At 36.7% G+C, this 15858-nt stretch overlaps 1 long non-coding RNA gene and 1 pseudogene across 5 annotated transcripts in view; one reads left to right on the forward strand and one right to left on the reverse strand.

Annotated features, from left to right (window-relative positions):
- Positions 1–870: 870 nt before the first annotated feature.
- LOC141419275 (uncharacterized) overlaps positions 871–15858 on the reverse strand; it is a 91698-nt gene continuing 76710 nt past the window's right edge. For 4 of the 5 annotated variants that reach the window (XR_012444063.1, XR_012444065.1, XR_012444066.1 and 1 more), the window contains 2 exons: positions 10406–10478; positions 871–8110 (listed from right to left, as the gene is read on the reverse strand). This is a non-coding gene — a long non-coding RNA (uncharacterized lncRNA). Of the gene's footprint in view, positions 8111–10405; positions 10533–15858 lie in introns of all 5 variants that reach the window. The other variant, XR_012444064.1, reaches the window with a different exon arrangement.
- LOC141419274 (cytochrome c, somatic pseudogene) lies at positions 8696–9104 on the forward strand (annotated as a pseudogene).

Here is a 15858-nt window from a genome sequence, read left to right on the forward strand (position 1 = left end):
GCTACTTAAAAAGCTGGACATCGATCTACCATTTGATCTAGCAATACCACTCTTGGGGATATACCCAAAAGACTGTGACACAGGTTACTCCAGAGGCACCTACACATTCATGTTTATTGCAGCACTATTCACAATAGCCAAGTTATGGAAACAGCCAAGATGCCCCAGCACTGACGAATGGATTAAGAAAATGTGGTATCTATACACAATGGAATTTTATGCAGCCATGAAGAAGAACGAAATGTTATCATTCGCTGGTAAATGGATGGAATTGGAGAACATCATTCTGAGTGAGGTTAGCCTGGCCCAAAAGACCAAAAATCGTATGTTCTCCCTCATATGTGGACATTAGATCAAGGGCAAACACAACAAGGGGATTGGACTATGAGCGCATGATAAAAGCGAGAGCACACAAGGGAGGGGTGAGGATAGGTAAGACACCTAAAAAATTAGCTAGCATTTGTTGCCCTTAATGCAGAGAAACTAAAGCAGATACCTTAAAGCAACTGAGGCCAATAGGAAAAGGGGAACAGGTACTAGAGAAAAGGTTAGTTCAAGAAGAATTAACCTAGAAGGTAACACCCACACACTGGAAATCAATGTGAGTCAATGCCCTGTATAGCTATCCTTATCTCAACCAGCAAAAACCCTTGTTCCTTCCTATTATTGCTTATACTCTCTCTACAACAAAATTAGAAATAAGGGCAAAATAGTTTCTGCTGGGTATTGAGGGGGGGGAGAGGGAGGGGGCAGAGTGGGTGGTAAGGGAGGGGGTGGGGGCAGGGGGGAGAAATGACCCAAGCCTTGTATGCACATATGAATAATAAAAGAAAAATGAAAAAAAAAAGAAAATTAATTTGCCAATCTTTTGAAAAGATAAAGCTCAGTGAGCTAAAATTTCTTACTCTTATTGAACCTATCTGAGAATTGGGTTCATATAGTAAGTCTGTACACCAAAATGTGTAGAGAAAATCACATCTGAAGAGATCTGGAGCAACTACGATCATCTTACCAGAAGTGGAAGGTGATGGAGCCATAAAGTACTTCCTAGAACTTGAATTCGAGGTTTAAGGAGCTTTAAGGATCACTGAGATATAATAGGCTTAGAGGGTTTTTTTGCATTCTCATGAACATTTTTTCTTCCATGCCACAGAACCTTCTCTAAGAAACAAATCATTTGTGTCTAATGTACCTTTGGAAGAGGCCACATTAGAAACTTTACCTTATCTTCCTGTACTATTCAAGAAGTAAACCACCACAAAGAAAGGAAAGGTACTAGAAGAATGGATTCCATTTGCTACAGGCAGTAAAGGGAGTGAGAAGACAGAATGGGGAACCAAATCATTGGAAGATTAACAACCTCACATGAATAAATACGGTTGTAAGGGAATACTCTGCCAAACAAGATGATGTAATGAAATGAAGACATTTCTGAGAAGAAAAACCACTTAAGTAGCTAAAAAAAAAATGGAAAAACTGAAGGGAACTATAATGGTAATTAAAGTAAAACAATAAAAACTTGCCTCAGAGGAAATTGTCCCTAAATATGAAAGCCCAAATCACACTATATGTGAAAGTAATTTTTTCATATGGTCTTAAAAAAATGTAAAAACAAAACAGAACAGCTGGGCACCAAAGACTCATTCAGCTACTCTGAATGGTGAGAACAGGAGGATTGTGATTTGTAGGGCAGGCCATGGAAATAGTTCACAAAACTCTATCTTGAAAATACCCAACACACAAAAAAGGGCTGGCAAAATGGCTCAAGTGGTGGAGTGCCTGCCTAAAAAGCATGAGGCCCCGAGTTCCAAAATTCCTACTCCCCCCACCACAAAAGGAAAGATAATGCTTTATAACTCAACCTGTTAAACTGCTACTAAAACCAGATGAAGTTTTCTACTTACAAATAATATGGTACTTTGTATAAAAATATTGTACAAAAATTGAATAAAGTAATATTAAACAAAATACTGTTAGAACTAAAAATCAATTCAGCAAGGTTCAAGTTAACAAAACCAATTCTATGGTTTTGATATGAGGTGTTCCCTCAAATGGCTCCTGTTCTGATGACTTTGTTCCTAACCTGCAGTGCTCAAAGATGAGACATTTGGGAAATCACTGAACCATGAAGTCTCTGACTTCATTGATGGACTAAACACTTGATGGATTTATAATATGATGAAATTAGTTGACAGATTGTGGAAAGCAGCAGATGGGGTGTACGTGGAGGAACAGCTCACTGGGTGGGGACCCCGGAAACACATATGGGTGAACTGCACTGATCTGAGCCACCATCACTGTCATGTGGATCACTGTTTCCTGCCACTCCTCTTATTCCTTCTCATAAATGGTTTGATGAAAGTGATATAAAAATTATCCTCAGTACACACAATCCAAAAACAAAAATGAAGAGATGAATTAGACAGTTTGGAAAGCGTGACAGAATAAAATTCAGCAGAGATAGCACATATTATGGAGGTATCTAGCCAGGGAAGGGTGAGAGGGGACAAGTCCCCTCTCAGGAAAAGTTAAATTTGCACTGTTGTTTTCACTTTACTGATGGCTCCATATGTACAGATGCAATTTATCAGCTTATGAGATTCCTGGAAGAAAAGACATTGCCAGTGTTTTATGTTTCCTGTCATAACCCTTAATAACTCCAATAAAAGCCTTTACACACTGCTTAAGTTCACAAAAGATGATTATATGAATTATATCTTTATTGTGACAGTGATACAATAAAAATAGCTTAAGGGAATCTACATTTAAGTAGCTAGAAAATCATCATAGCCAAATATAAGGAATGATTTCTCATCTATACCCAACACTTCTGTCATGTACATGTCAAATACATGTAGGTATTTGTCAATGATCCTTACACTGCTGAGTAAATGAGTCTACTCCACCAATGAAGACCACAACATGACTTGGGTGGGTCAGGAGGACTGTCCTTTTCTTCTACCCACACGTTTCCCATTATCATTAAGGTGGGTTCTAAGGATAATCTTCTTACTAATATGTTTTAGCCTGGTGCAGTGGCACACTCATCTAACTCCAGCACTAGAAAGGCTAAGGAAAGAAAGTCTTGAGTTCAATGCCAGCCTATGCTGCATAATAATACCCTGTCTCAAAGAATGAAACACAAGTAAAAAAAGTGCAAGTAGAAAAAAAACAACTAATCCTAAATTTATCAAAGTAAGCCACACCAACTGTGAATATCTCATTGAATCTTTCCAAGAAACATTCTCTCCTTTTCACATTAACCTCTCCTAGACTTTTTACATTATCTACTTCTTAATTCTAAGGGAGAGAATCATAGACTATGAATTTTTTGCCACTGGCCAATTGGCTCAATTGATAGAGCACCTGCCTAGTAAGTATGAAGCCAAGAGTTACAATCCAAGTACCTACAGAAAAAAATTTTGTCCATACTGTTATGATAAATAATATGTTTATAAAAATCAAGGATTTTACTTATAGGGATTTATTCTTTCACACTATACTGTGGAATTTCATTAAATTCATATACCGTTGTTCACTTACACATTTTCATTATTTATAACTTTTTGTTTTGACAAATGATGCTAATATAAACATGTAAATACATAAATTTTTAAGAGTTTTACAATCTAATTGTGAGTGGTCCATACTCCAGAGCAGAACAGCTTCTGTGTAAGATACACAAAGCTTTCTAGTAGTTTGTAAGTATATGAAATTTTGTAAGTATGTGGTTTCTCAAATTATTTGCTATGATTAACATTCCTATGATAAATATTTACCTTACAGATGTATCAAATTGACTCCCAGGTATAGAGTCTATTTTTCGGGCCATACCAATGCGTGAACTCAGGGCCTCCTGTTTACTAGGCAAATGTTCTAGGTCCAGATGGGGCTGGAATCCAATCATTATTGGAGACCCAGGAAATATATAGTTTCTGATATATATATATATATATATCTTGATATATATATAGCTTGATACATTAGTAAGGCAAATATATAATGTATATTGACATTTTTATTATATGCATATAGCCATGTTTTTCATTGCTTTTTTCCATAAGAATTTCAAAATGCAGCTCAGCTGACCTCAAATGAAAAACCTTCCTGCCTATGCCTGGCGAGTGTTGGAATTATAAGCATGCACGAGAATGCCAACATATAAAAAAGTTTTTAAAAGCAAAGAACAATGTTATGGTTGCAGGCAGATACCTGAAAATTTCTCATTTCAAGTCACTAAAACCTTTAAAGAGGATTATAGTTTACATGCCTGAATTAATACTCTAGCTGAACATCTTCCATTGTGAACCTGATGAAGACCCTGAGCCTTTTGTTTTCCTTGTGCTGCTGGAGAGTCACACCTAAGTCTTGCTTATACTATCACCCTCTTTGCTGACCACTATACAACTGATCCCCATAGTTTTCTCTATCAGAGTTTCTCCAACTCTCAGTAAAACACTTGCAAAGCCAGGGCTGGCAGAGAGATTCAAAATCATACCAAGCATGAAGCCACCTGAGATAAACCCTAGGTACTGCCCCATGGCCGAAGCACTTGCAAATCAAATCCAATTACAAATTAAAAAGTTGATATAACATGATCAACTTGGTTTCCTTCCAGAGATGCACAGATGTTTCAACACATATAAATCAATAAACACAATACAACACATCAACACAATCAAGAACAAAACTCACGTGGTCATCAATAGCTTCAGGACAAGCTTTTGAGGAAGTTTAAGTCTTTACATGATAAAAGTTCTGAAAACACTAGGAATTAAAGAAATGTACCTTATCATAATACAGGCCATGTAGGACAACTTAATTAGTCAACATCAAAGTAAATAAGGAAATGTAAGTGAAGTACAGAATATAGTCCTTGATGATAGACAATAAAATCAAATACCATGAGTTTGTGGAAGTCCACTAAGTATAATGTGCACCTGGACAACCTTCAAGTTTTTATAGACATTCTTTCTGGAAACAGCACTTGAGGTACCCAGTGCAGAATTTTGGTTGTGAAGAGGAAGCAGTGGCCAGTCATCCATGCAGTGGATGGATGACTGGGGCAGGTGGCCAGTCACCCATGCAGTGGATGGATGACTGGTGCAGGTGGCCAGTCACCCATGCAGTGTGATTATTTATTTATCCAGCATATATATCTTCTGAGTCATCAGTCTGTGTCCATCTACTAACTTACTTTATGAAGTTGATCTCCATGTGCCCATGAAAGATGTATGGAATATGTGTGCCTTCACCTTCACAGAAAACCTAGGATGTAAAGATTCACTTCCAGGCCTGTAGGAGAGAGGACTGGCCTAAGCCAACATATTTTAAAATTTATGTTTTTACCATAGTCAGCTCTGACCATAATGATTCCCATTTTGGTGCTGCTGTGCTTGACAATGGGTAGTATAATCCCATGTTGTGCCTGTCAAAAGAATACATGGTTCCAAAGAATAAGTAATGGAATCTGTTGATGAAAATTTGTAAACTATACTGTAATAGTTGTACCAAGGTGTGGTGGTGTATGCCTGTGTTCCTAGCACTGGGGAGGATTAGGCTGTAAGCTGTCAATTTTCAGTCAAGCCTGTGATACACCGTAAAACCCACTCTCCAAAAGAAAAAGTACACAAAATAAACATACATAAATAATGTAAGCAGAAAAATAAACTGACTCGAAATTTATTATAGTAAATGCCATGAACTGTGAAGACTTCAGTGAACTTTTCTAAGAAAGAATTCTTTCCCATCCACAAGTAAACACTTTTTGATTTTTTGCATCAACTTAATGTGGCAGGCACGGAACCCTAGGTTGAATGTATTTGTGCCTGGATCATAATTCTAGTCATTACGTTCGTGAAAATAATCAAGAGTTTTACACATAGAGTTTGCTTTCTTTTATCATTGCATAGTTGAATTCCAATGAGTCTAGATACTGTCATTAAGTCATTCTGCATTATTATTTAGTTTATGGCTATAACAACTAATGCTACTATCAAGATGTAAAATATGATTTTTGAAGAACATTGCATGTAATCTTCTATAGTCTGTACTGCAGAGCAAACTAGCTCCTGTGTAAGGCACACACAGTTTTGTATGTAACAGTATATACCTTCCAAAAGCAGCTATGAAAATAAACATAACCATGATGAATATCTGAATTGCAGCTGTATCACTTTCACTCCCAGAAACATACTCCTGAGAGATGTGAACTTATAGAAACCAAACATCAAGCAGAAAACACCCATCTAGCAAGGGATAAATATATTAATAAATACACTTATATGTATATTTACATATATGTAAGTATATGTATACACATCTGTGTGTATAAAATATATGTATATATAATATATATGTGTATGTATGTCATAATCACACATACATAGTACAGGTACCATGTGCTTATATACATATTTTGTTATATAAACACAGGCAGGCAAAGATTCATGCCTGTATATGAATCTGGTCACTGAGGATATGTATCCATCAACGATGCATATTGAACATATAATATTGAGCAAAACAAACAAATAACAAACAGTTAAAAAGAAGTGAAATTATCTGAGCACAATCCGTTCTGCTTCAATACATAATTGAAGAATAAATGTATGAGTAGCTATATTGGTAGAGGTGGTCAAGTTTGGGAAGGAATATGACTTTCACAATACTGACAGCTCGTGCTGGACAGGAAAAATACCTTAGAATTGCTGTTTTCTGAACCCCTCTGAAAACTGAGGACTGAGAATTGTAAAGCAATTATGACAACATATAAGAAATTCAAAACTAGAGTGTCTTTTGAGGAAGGATTTGATGCAGAAGGAATTTAATCAATGATGCAGAGGGGGTAAAGAAATCAAAGATTTCAGAGAAAAAGTCTTTGTATTTTAATTTAAATTCATTCCTTCAAAATTTGGTTCTTACTTAAGATTTCAAATGTACAACATACTACACTGTTAACATATATTAGTGCTGTTACCTTCTTTGGTTTTATTCCAATTTTATATGCTAGAGAATACATATAAAATACAACAGAGCATTTAAAGAAACATTCTTTCCGTTTACCCTGTTGGAATTGAATGGAGAGATTAACACAAGCTAAGCAAGTGCTATACCAATGAGTAACACCGGCACTCATGAAGGTATTTCTTAAGTGTGTACATTTGAAAGTCCAAAGTAAACAGAGGAAGGTAGACCTGCACAAATTCTTAAATTTCTTATGCTCCCATGATATTATATGTGTGTTTGGGTGTGCATGTGCACATTACTTGCATTTGAACACAGGATTTCATGCTTGCTAGGCAGGCACTCTACCACTTGAATGTCTCTGCTACCACAACTGTGTAATTTTTTATGTTAACTTCAAGGGCTGGCAATTTTCTCAGCATTGGTGTATGTGCTTAGCATGTTCCCATGCTTAATTTTGATCCCCAGATTCAAACACACATATAAAAACACAGACATAAGCAAACAAAGTAAATTCTGAGTGACTAATGAGTAAAAAAAAATTTGTAAATTGAGAAAGATATCAAGTTTCAGGCCAGCCTGAGATACTCAGTGAGATCCACTCTCCAAAAATAAACAAAATAAATACATAATTTAAGCAGAAAAATAAGGTAACCCTACATGCATTACAGAGACTGCTAAGACTTGTGAAGACTTTAAGGAGCACTTCCACAAAACTGTCTTCTTCCTCTTCTCAGGAAAACCTCTTTGATTTTGAAATTGACTTCTTTGTAATACTATAGGGATGGAGTCCCAGAGCAGGATTATTTTTTGCCTAGATCATAATTCTAAATATTATATTTATGAAAACAATCAACAATTTTAAACTTGGATACAGTTTGTTACTTTTGTTAGTGTATTCTAGAATTTCATTGAATTCATATCCTGTCATTTATTTACTCATTTTGTATTATTATTTACATTTTATGGCTATAGCAAATAATGATACTATTGTGAGGGCAGCAAATGTGAGGGGGAATAAATGGCAGAAATGGCCCTGGGAATGTAAAGGGAACAGAAGAAAGTCTGTTGTAGATTCAGGAAACATCTAAGGAGACTGAGAACTGGCTTCTCACGTAGATAATGACATACAGTGGTCTTTCTCCTAGATAAGGGAAACAAAGAGACATTCTTAAGGACAAACATCTAAAGAGATGAAAAATATAAACTTCTAAAGGAAAATACCATTGCAAACTTTCCCAAGATAAACAAAATAGAGGTCTTACCAAAATAATGAGTGGAAGTCATAAAATGTATATGGCAGGTGTTAAAGACAGGATGGACTAAAAAGGCCCTCCTGGAATGTCCAGTGTGATAACCATGGGGTCAGCAAGAAGTTAACTACATACCTAATTATAGATTCACCTTTATATTAGAATAGTTGGACCTAAGCCTGATATTGCCAGGTATCATTTCCTAGACTTCAGCCATTCTTTGGCTTAGCACTTTCACTAAATCCCACCTGTCAGGGTGCTTGGCTATTCTTTCAATAAATTTTGCTCTTGCTTTAACTCTTAACTCCTAGTCCAGCCACTTCAATCATTCCCTACACCAGGACAGAAACTTGGGAACAACACTCCAGTATCATGAGGTATCAGTAGGTAAATATGGGTCCTTGTTCTAGACAGTGGGGACTCCAGCTTTTAAGCATTTTCCTTCATTCTGGTAGTAACAAAAGAGCAATTTAAAGATGGGTGATGTTGAGAAAAATAAGAAGATTTTTCTTCAGAAGTGTGTCCTGTGTCACAAAGGGGAAAAGGGAGACAAGCAGAAGAGTGGGCCAAATCTCCAGGGTCTGTTTCGGTGCAGAATAGGTCAAGCTGCTGTATTTTCTTACACACACACCATCAAGAAAAAAGTCATCACCTGGGGAGATGATAAACTCATGAAGTACTTGAAGAATCCCAAAATGTATATTCATGGAACAAAAATTATCTTTGCTGGCATTAAGAAGGGAGAAAGGAAACACTTGATAACATATCTAAAAAAAACTACCAATGAGTAATAGCCACTGCCTTATTTATTACAAAACAGACGTGTATCATGGTTTTATTTATGTGTATCACAATTTAATCTCATTAACAACAGAATTTAGATCATGAAAGGCTGAAGAATATTTTTGTTGGACATTTCTGAAGTAGGTAAAATTGACTTTTTCAATTTGTGCTCATTTGCTGTTGAAGGCAATATTGAAGGAAGCACTGTCCATATTTCTGGACTATACAACTACCAATTTAAGTAGAATTTCTTATATTTAAAATGCTGCCTTGTAATAATAATCAAATAATGAATAATATCAACTAATGAATATTTAAGATTTCTCACAACAAAAGAGGTGATAGATGAGTTTTCATGAACTTTGCATGTAAGCTCCTTTGTTCTCAGTGAACAGCACCAGAGCTGGTGTACTGGATACACACAGTATTGTAGAGAAAAGTATATACTTTCCAAAGCAGTTATTAAAATTAACATTCCAGGATGCATATCAGCTGAAGATGTATCAATTCCACTCCCATGTGAGTGATGTGAACTTATAGAACTCAGGACACACGTGCTTAGATGTGTGTGGCAGCAATATGAGTGATAACTCTAAACTAGACATGACCCACATATCAAGCATAAAAGACTCATCAAGAAGGGGATAAAATAATTATATACATTTATGTTTATGCATATACACACAAGTGTATTATTAATACATTCCTACAATACAGATTGTGTGGTGAAATACATATATGTATATATATATAAACATATTTATATATATTTATATAAACATATATAGATATATAAATATATTTAGGGATAGAATGCTGTCTGCATTTATCACTGAACAATCTGGATATGCACACAACATCATGCATGAATACTGAGCTACCTAAAACGAGCACCCAGTTATGGCAGTACTGGGATTAGACACAGTGGCCTTTAGCTTATTAGGGAATCACACTATGAGTGGATCCATACTCTAGTGCATTTTTAATTCTCTGTGAAAATTGCAACTATAGATAATTAGCCAAAGAGTACCACAAAGAACTGGTCTGCATGGCTGTGTGCTCCTCCTCTCTATCCACATTCCTATAACTGGAAGATGCAAACAAAGAAGGAGTTCCTGTATATTAGTTATTAGATAGTAGACTGAACATAGGTTCATGCACCAACATCTAGATGCAAGCTTCCAGACACACTCAGCCCCACTGTCTAGCTGAACCTCTTAAAACACTATATGATAGGAAGGAAATGACAGTGATTGTTACCTGCAAACAATTTTCATGCTTATGTTACTGTATCATAGTTGCTCCCACACTTACCTGGAAAAATGATGAGCTTTCACTAAATTAATGAAGACGTTTTCTGAATGTATACTGAAAATATTCTGGGGCCATCTTCAGCAACGTACCTGGAAGAATTTGCTGAGGAATCCAGTGGTTTTGTCACAAGAAACCCATGACATGCATGCACCTTCACAAATTCTGGAAAGGAGATGAAATACATTTTCATTTTCATGGACTCTTTGGTAGATGGTCCTGCATTAAGGATAAAAATTCAGAATAGCCTTTAGTGACTAAACTTGGTAGCTGTTTTTAGATCTATGCAACTACTTTAATTTGCATCTCATCCAGGAAAAGCATGGAATACCCCTGACAGATCAGTTTGAGAGAGGGGGGAAGATAGACTCCTCGACTCCATGGAAGAGGACCATAATTGACTAGTCCTTCAGAGAAAACTTGAACTGCATCTGACTTAGCACACAGCCAGAAATGATCCTCCATCCAAAAGCTCTCCTAGTTGACCTCTATTTTTAGCCTTGAGATTGGGGAGGGAATCCGTCCAATGACTCTCAACATATATGGAACTTATGGGTTACAAAGGATTCTTGTTCAATAGATCTGGGGTTCAGTTATGGCTCTATCTCTGTATCTGATATCCCACCTGCCCCCTACCACTGCAGAGCACTTGGAAATTAATACACTAATTTGCATATTGAAACTGAGATTCAGTTCTGCAGTCTTCTCACATTCTGTACACTTCTGAGATTACTGAGGGAGTATGTCAACACAGACCTTAGACAGAAGTACAACTTCCAGGCTCCCAAGTAGACATTGTGAATTTTAAGCTGTGGTAGAACTTTGTGCTCAGTGTATTAAGAACCCCCCAGGTGATGCTAATGCACACTCTAGAGGAGAACGATTGTCTTTGACAGAGAGAGATAGGAAAGTCAAACACAACCACAAGACATAAGTACATATTCAAAAAGCAGAAATAATTAAACTCTGGTATTAAATGTTAAATAAAATTATAACTGAAAGAGCAAAATGCAAATGTTTTTATGATTAAAAATGTTTTAAAATCTCTATATCTAAAGAAGAAGAAGATTATAGAGTATGAAAGGTGAGGAAAAAAAGGAAGAGGCCAGAGATATGTAACACCTCCACTAACTTAAGAGAAAGAACCTTAAGCATTTTGTGATAAGGGTAGCAAATGTGTAGATTTGCTAATAAAGGAGCAGCTTGGCGGTATTGTGAATTTTAATTTCCACTGCTATATGTGGAAATTAAATCACAGAGTTGGAGAAGTTGAGAATCACAGACAAAACATAAAACTGGATTTTCTAGTTCATAAATCTAGAAGTCTTGGGGAATGAGCTTTCTATTACTTAGAAAGAAGAGAGAGAGATAGAAGGACGACAGGTAACATTTTAGTATAACTCTATTTTTGGTTTTGGAGTATAGCACAGTGCTGCAATACCTGCTTAACAAGCACCAAGCTCTGAGCTCTGTCCCCATAACCACAACGAGGAACACCATCACCGAAACTAAAATTCCTCAATCCAACAGAATTCTTTCCATAACAAAACTTTGGTAAGACTCCATTTCTTTCCTGAAGGATGTTCCACACACTTTCTTATGAAATCCAGTTTTACTACTTTGCCTGTTAACTTGATTTACAACAATTACAACACTCTAGATATTTGATTAGTTTTCTCTTGTTTGCTACTTTCCAGATGCTATCCACTTACTGCAATTCCATTCTCAGCCAGAACGTCCCCTTACTGGTTAATAATATTCTACCCACTGGCCCCTGTGAAGGCCATTGTCTACATATATCCACTTGCCTACACTACATTTTGTATCTAGCCTGATACCTTTCCCACCCAGGACACCTGTTGTGGAGAGGACCCTTCACACACCCAGATATTTAGCTTTGTCAGTTTTAAGAAATATGTTTGAATAAATTTAAAAATACACATACACTAGAAACTCAAACAAGGAGCTTATATTGGCACTTTATGAAGATCCATGTGACCATTTGACCTTGAATTGTGTAGCAGTGTAACACATAGGCTCATGAACAGCCTTTGTTTCTGGCATCTTTTATTACAGATATTTTTATAATAATGAGAGATAGTAAAATTTAAGCAACATTCACAAACACACTCACTCACACACACATAAAAATCAAAAGCATTCTACTGGTTACATTTTTAAGCCAGATTCAAAGAATGCAAGAAAAAGAGAAAATCTGATAAAAAGACATGTACATTTTAAAATCTGTTTTACATATGATATGCTATTAACGTTTTACACATGGATTTCTTTGCAGAAAGTTAATTGCTAAATATACCAGAGAAATAAAATATATTAAACATCAATATCTGCAAACATCAAAACTGAAACACACAAGATGCCTGGAGTCAGCTCAGGATCCATCCAGAGTGCAAACCCTAGTAGTTTAGGCCCCTGCTAGGCGCTATCCAGAGCAAGACCTCAAGTTTAGGAAGCACCAGCTGCTCTGAATGATGTTGCCATTCTTTACCAGCGTCTCTACCTGGAGAATGATTTTAACTGGTGTTGGCCTGCGTGAGAAAGAGTTTTTGTGTATATGTGAGTAGGTATTTGTGCATGTGTGTTTGTGTGCATTTCTATGTATATGTATGAATTTAATGTATGTGTGTATTGATGTAGGAGTATATTATGTACAACTAAAGACCTAGTTGAAGATTTGAGACTGTGTCAGAAGGAATTTCCAGATTCTGAAATTATCCTACATTTCTTCTTACATTGCTTATGCTCCCATAGTTTTATAAGTGTAATTATATTGTGTGTGTGTGTGAGCACGTGTGTGTGTGTGTGTGTGTGTGTGTGTGTGTTACTGGATTTGAACTAGGGATTCATGCTTTTTGGGCAGGTACCCTGCCACTTGAGCCATTTTGCCAGCCCAAGAGTTTTTCTTTAATGTTAAATTCTTGAGTGGGAAATACCTCAGCAGTGGAGTATGTGCTCAGCATGACCCATGCCTAATTTTAATCCCAAGATTCAACGGCTAATATACCAACACATGCACACATACACACACACAAACTTAGGTAATTTCTGTACTAACAAAGAGAAAATGAATAATTCATAAATTGGGGAGGAGTTTGGCATTTTACTACTATTTTTTTAGGATTAATTGGATCAAAGAGGAAATGTAAACACTGGCAAAACAATTCAGGTCACAATCATATTTATGCAACAAGATGAGTCCAATTGGACTGAAGAGTTTTTGATGCATTTGTAGAATGACAGAGAGTCTTTCCTTTACCAGCAGTATTCAAATTTGAGCACAATGTCAACAAATAATTGTACAAAATTCCATCAAAATAAATCCTATAATCTGTCTCCATTTACATCTTGGCCAGTGGGAAATAGTTTGGTGAGTGCAAACAATGAAGGAAATCTTCTGCAGTACTATTGATTTTCAAAACAGCGTATGCTGGACAGAAAAAAAGTATTCCAGAATTACTATTTTTGTAAATTCATTCCCTCATGACAGTCAAGGTAAAGGAATTTTAACTAATGACGGCAACATAAAATAAGATTCAACCAGGTCTGGGGTTGAAACTCAGAGGTAGAGCACCTGCCTGCCATGAACAAAGCCCTGGGTTAAAGCCCCAATACCATGAATAAAATAAAATAAAATTAAAATAACTTCTACCCAAACCACTTTCTAAAAGAACATTTGATACACATTATAATCTGTAATTATTGATCATGTCTCTTTGTGTTTGTTTAGTATCACCAATGATCCTAAAATTTAATACAAATTAATGACTAAAATTAACCTTTAAAGTTAAGAAAAAGTATATGATCCTGAAGGAACTGATATTTGGGAGGAGTATAAAACAACAGATTTAAAAGGATTCTTTTCTTTCATTAATTGTATTCATACCTCAATGTAAATTCATGGCCTTCAAAAACTGGCTCTTAACTTTTCAGGTTTGGCACATCACACATTGTTAATAAATGCTGGCTGCTGTTACCCAGTTTCTAATTATTTAGTGTAAATATTATATATGTATACAAATAATTTTACAAAAAACACTTTTTTGTGTCATCTTGGGGATTAAAACTAGGGCATACCAACAATAAGCAAGTGCTCTACCACTGGGTACCACCATGCCCTTAATGAAGACATTTGTTTTTTGTTTTTTGGTTTTTTTTGTGGTACTAGGATTTGAACTCTGGGCTTCATTTTTGCAAACCAGAAGCTACACCACTGCAGTCATACCTCCAATATATTTTGCTGTGGTTATTTTGCAGATGGCGGTCTCCTGAACTAATTTCCCAAGCTAGCTTCAAATTGTGATCCACCAGTCTCAGGTTGTCTTCGTGATAATGTTCAGCATCCTGCATGGTGTTCCACTCTGGGAATTGAGTCTGTGTTCCACAGAAATTCTTTCCATCACCATTTTATAACTTGTTTCCATGAATGTGGGGATTAAAAACTCTTAAACTACTATACACTAATCTTCATGTGCTAACTTGAAATCTCTGTAACCCATGCCATATATGACAGGGCACACAAACAATATGGTTCATCAACAACCTAGAGCCCTCAGGGAACCAGCCTCTGCCAGGTGCTCTCTGCGGTGCTGTGGGTATTGAGGTTTCCAGAGGCCAGGACTGACAAGCACCCACCACCACTTTCCAGATCTGGGAGTCTTTCCAGTAAAGCACCTACAGTAATGAGGGATTCTACCCAAAGGTTCTAGTATTTCCATTCTTTCTGATTTGAAGAAAGGTGGAAAGAAACATGACTTTTTATTGAATTAATGGCTCTTAAGGAGAATTTGATCTCAAAGCAGACATGATAAACTTCTGGGTAAAAACACTGCCAGTGAGAAAAATCTTATGATGGAAGACAAGTTGCTCTGTCCTTGATGCCCCATTCTCACCCTCAATTTATCTGATATCAAGATAGTCATCAACTACACATATTCCCCTTGGGCCCTGGGATACTATACTAAAACTGCAACTCATACTGTTTAGCACACTAAATCTGAGCTGAACCCTAACCCTATACCGATATGATGCTCTAGCCAAAACAAAAAACCCTGGCTCTGATCATCAACTTCAATGTAAGGCACTGGGTACACCCAGCCTTGCCAGTGGACAACTATGTTGATGTAAGTAACTGTGTCCAGTTATATCCCTGGAGATGTGGAAGGGAGTATGTCAGCCGCCACAGAGTCCTTTGTCTGAGGAAGAGGCTCAGATAATGGACCCACCAGAAATGACCCCATTTCCTAGATTATGAGCCAAACAGAACATGGAACCCGGGAAGCCAGGAAGCCAAATAGCAGAACTGGCTAGAGCCAGCTCTCTTTGCTAGGGATCCTGTAGAGAGAAGGATGTTATTTTGTTGTTGCCCCACTTCCCTTGGCACTGTCCACAGAAAAGACCAGAGTGGGTGCCTTGTATGCATCTGAAGACACTGAATCAGCCTTCACCACAGACCCAGATGCCTCAAAGTGGCATTTTCAAAGTGGAACCTAAAGGGTAAGTAGGGCTGACAAGGGCAGCTACACAC

The sequence above is a fragment of the Castor canadensis genome, chromosome 19, assembly GCF_047511655.1.
Source record: "Castor canadensis chromosome 19, mCasCan1.hap1v2, whole genome shotgun sequence".
Lineage (NCBI taxonomy): Eukaryota > Metazoa > Chordata > Mammalia > Rodentia > Castoridae > Castor > Castor canadensis.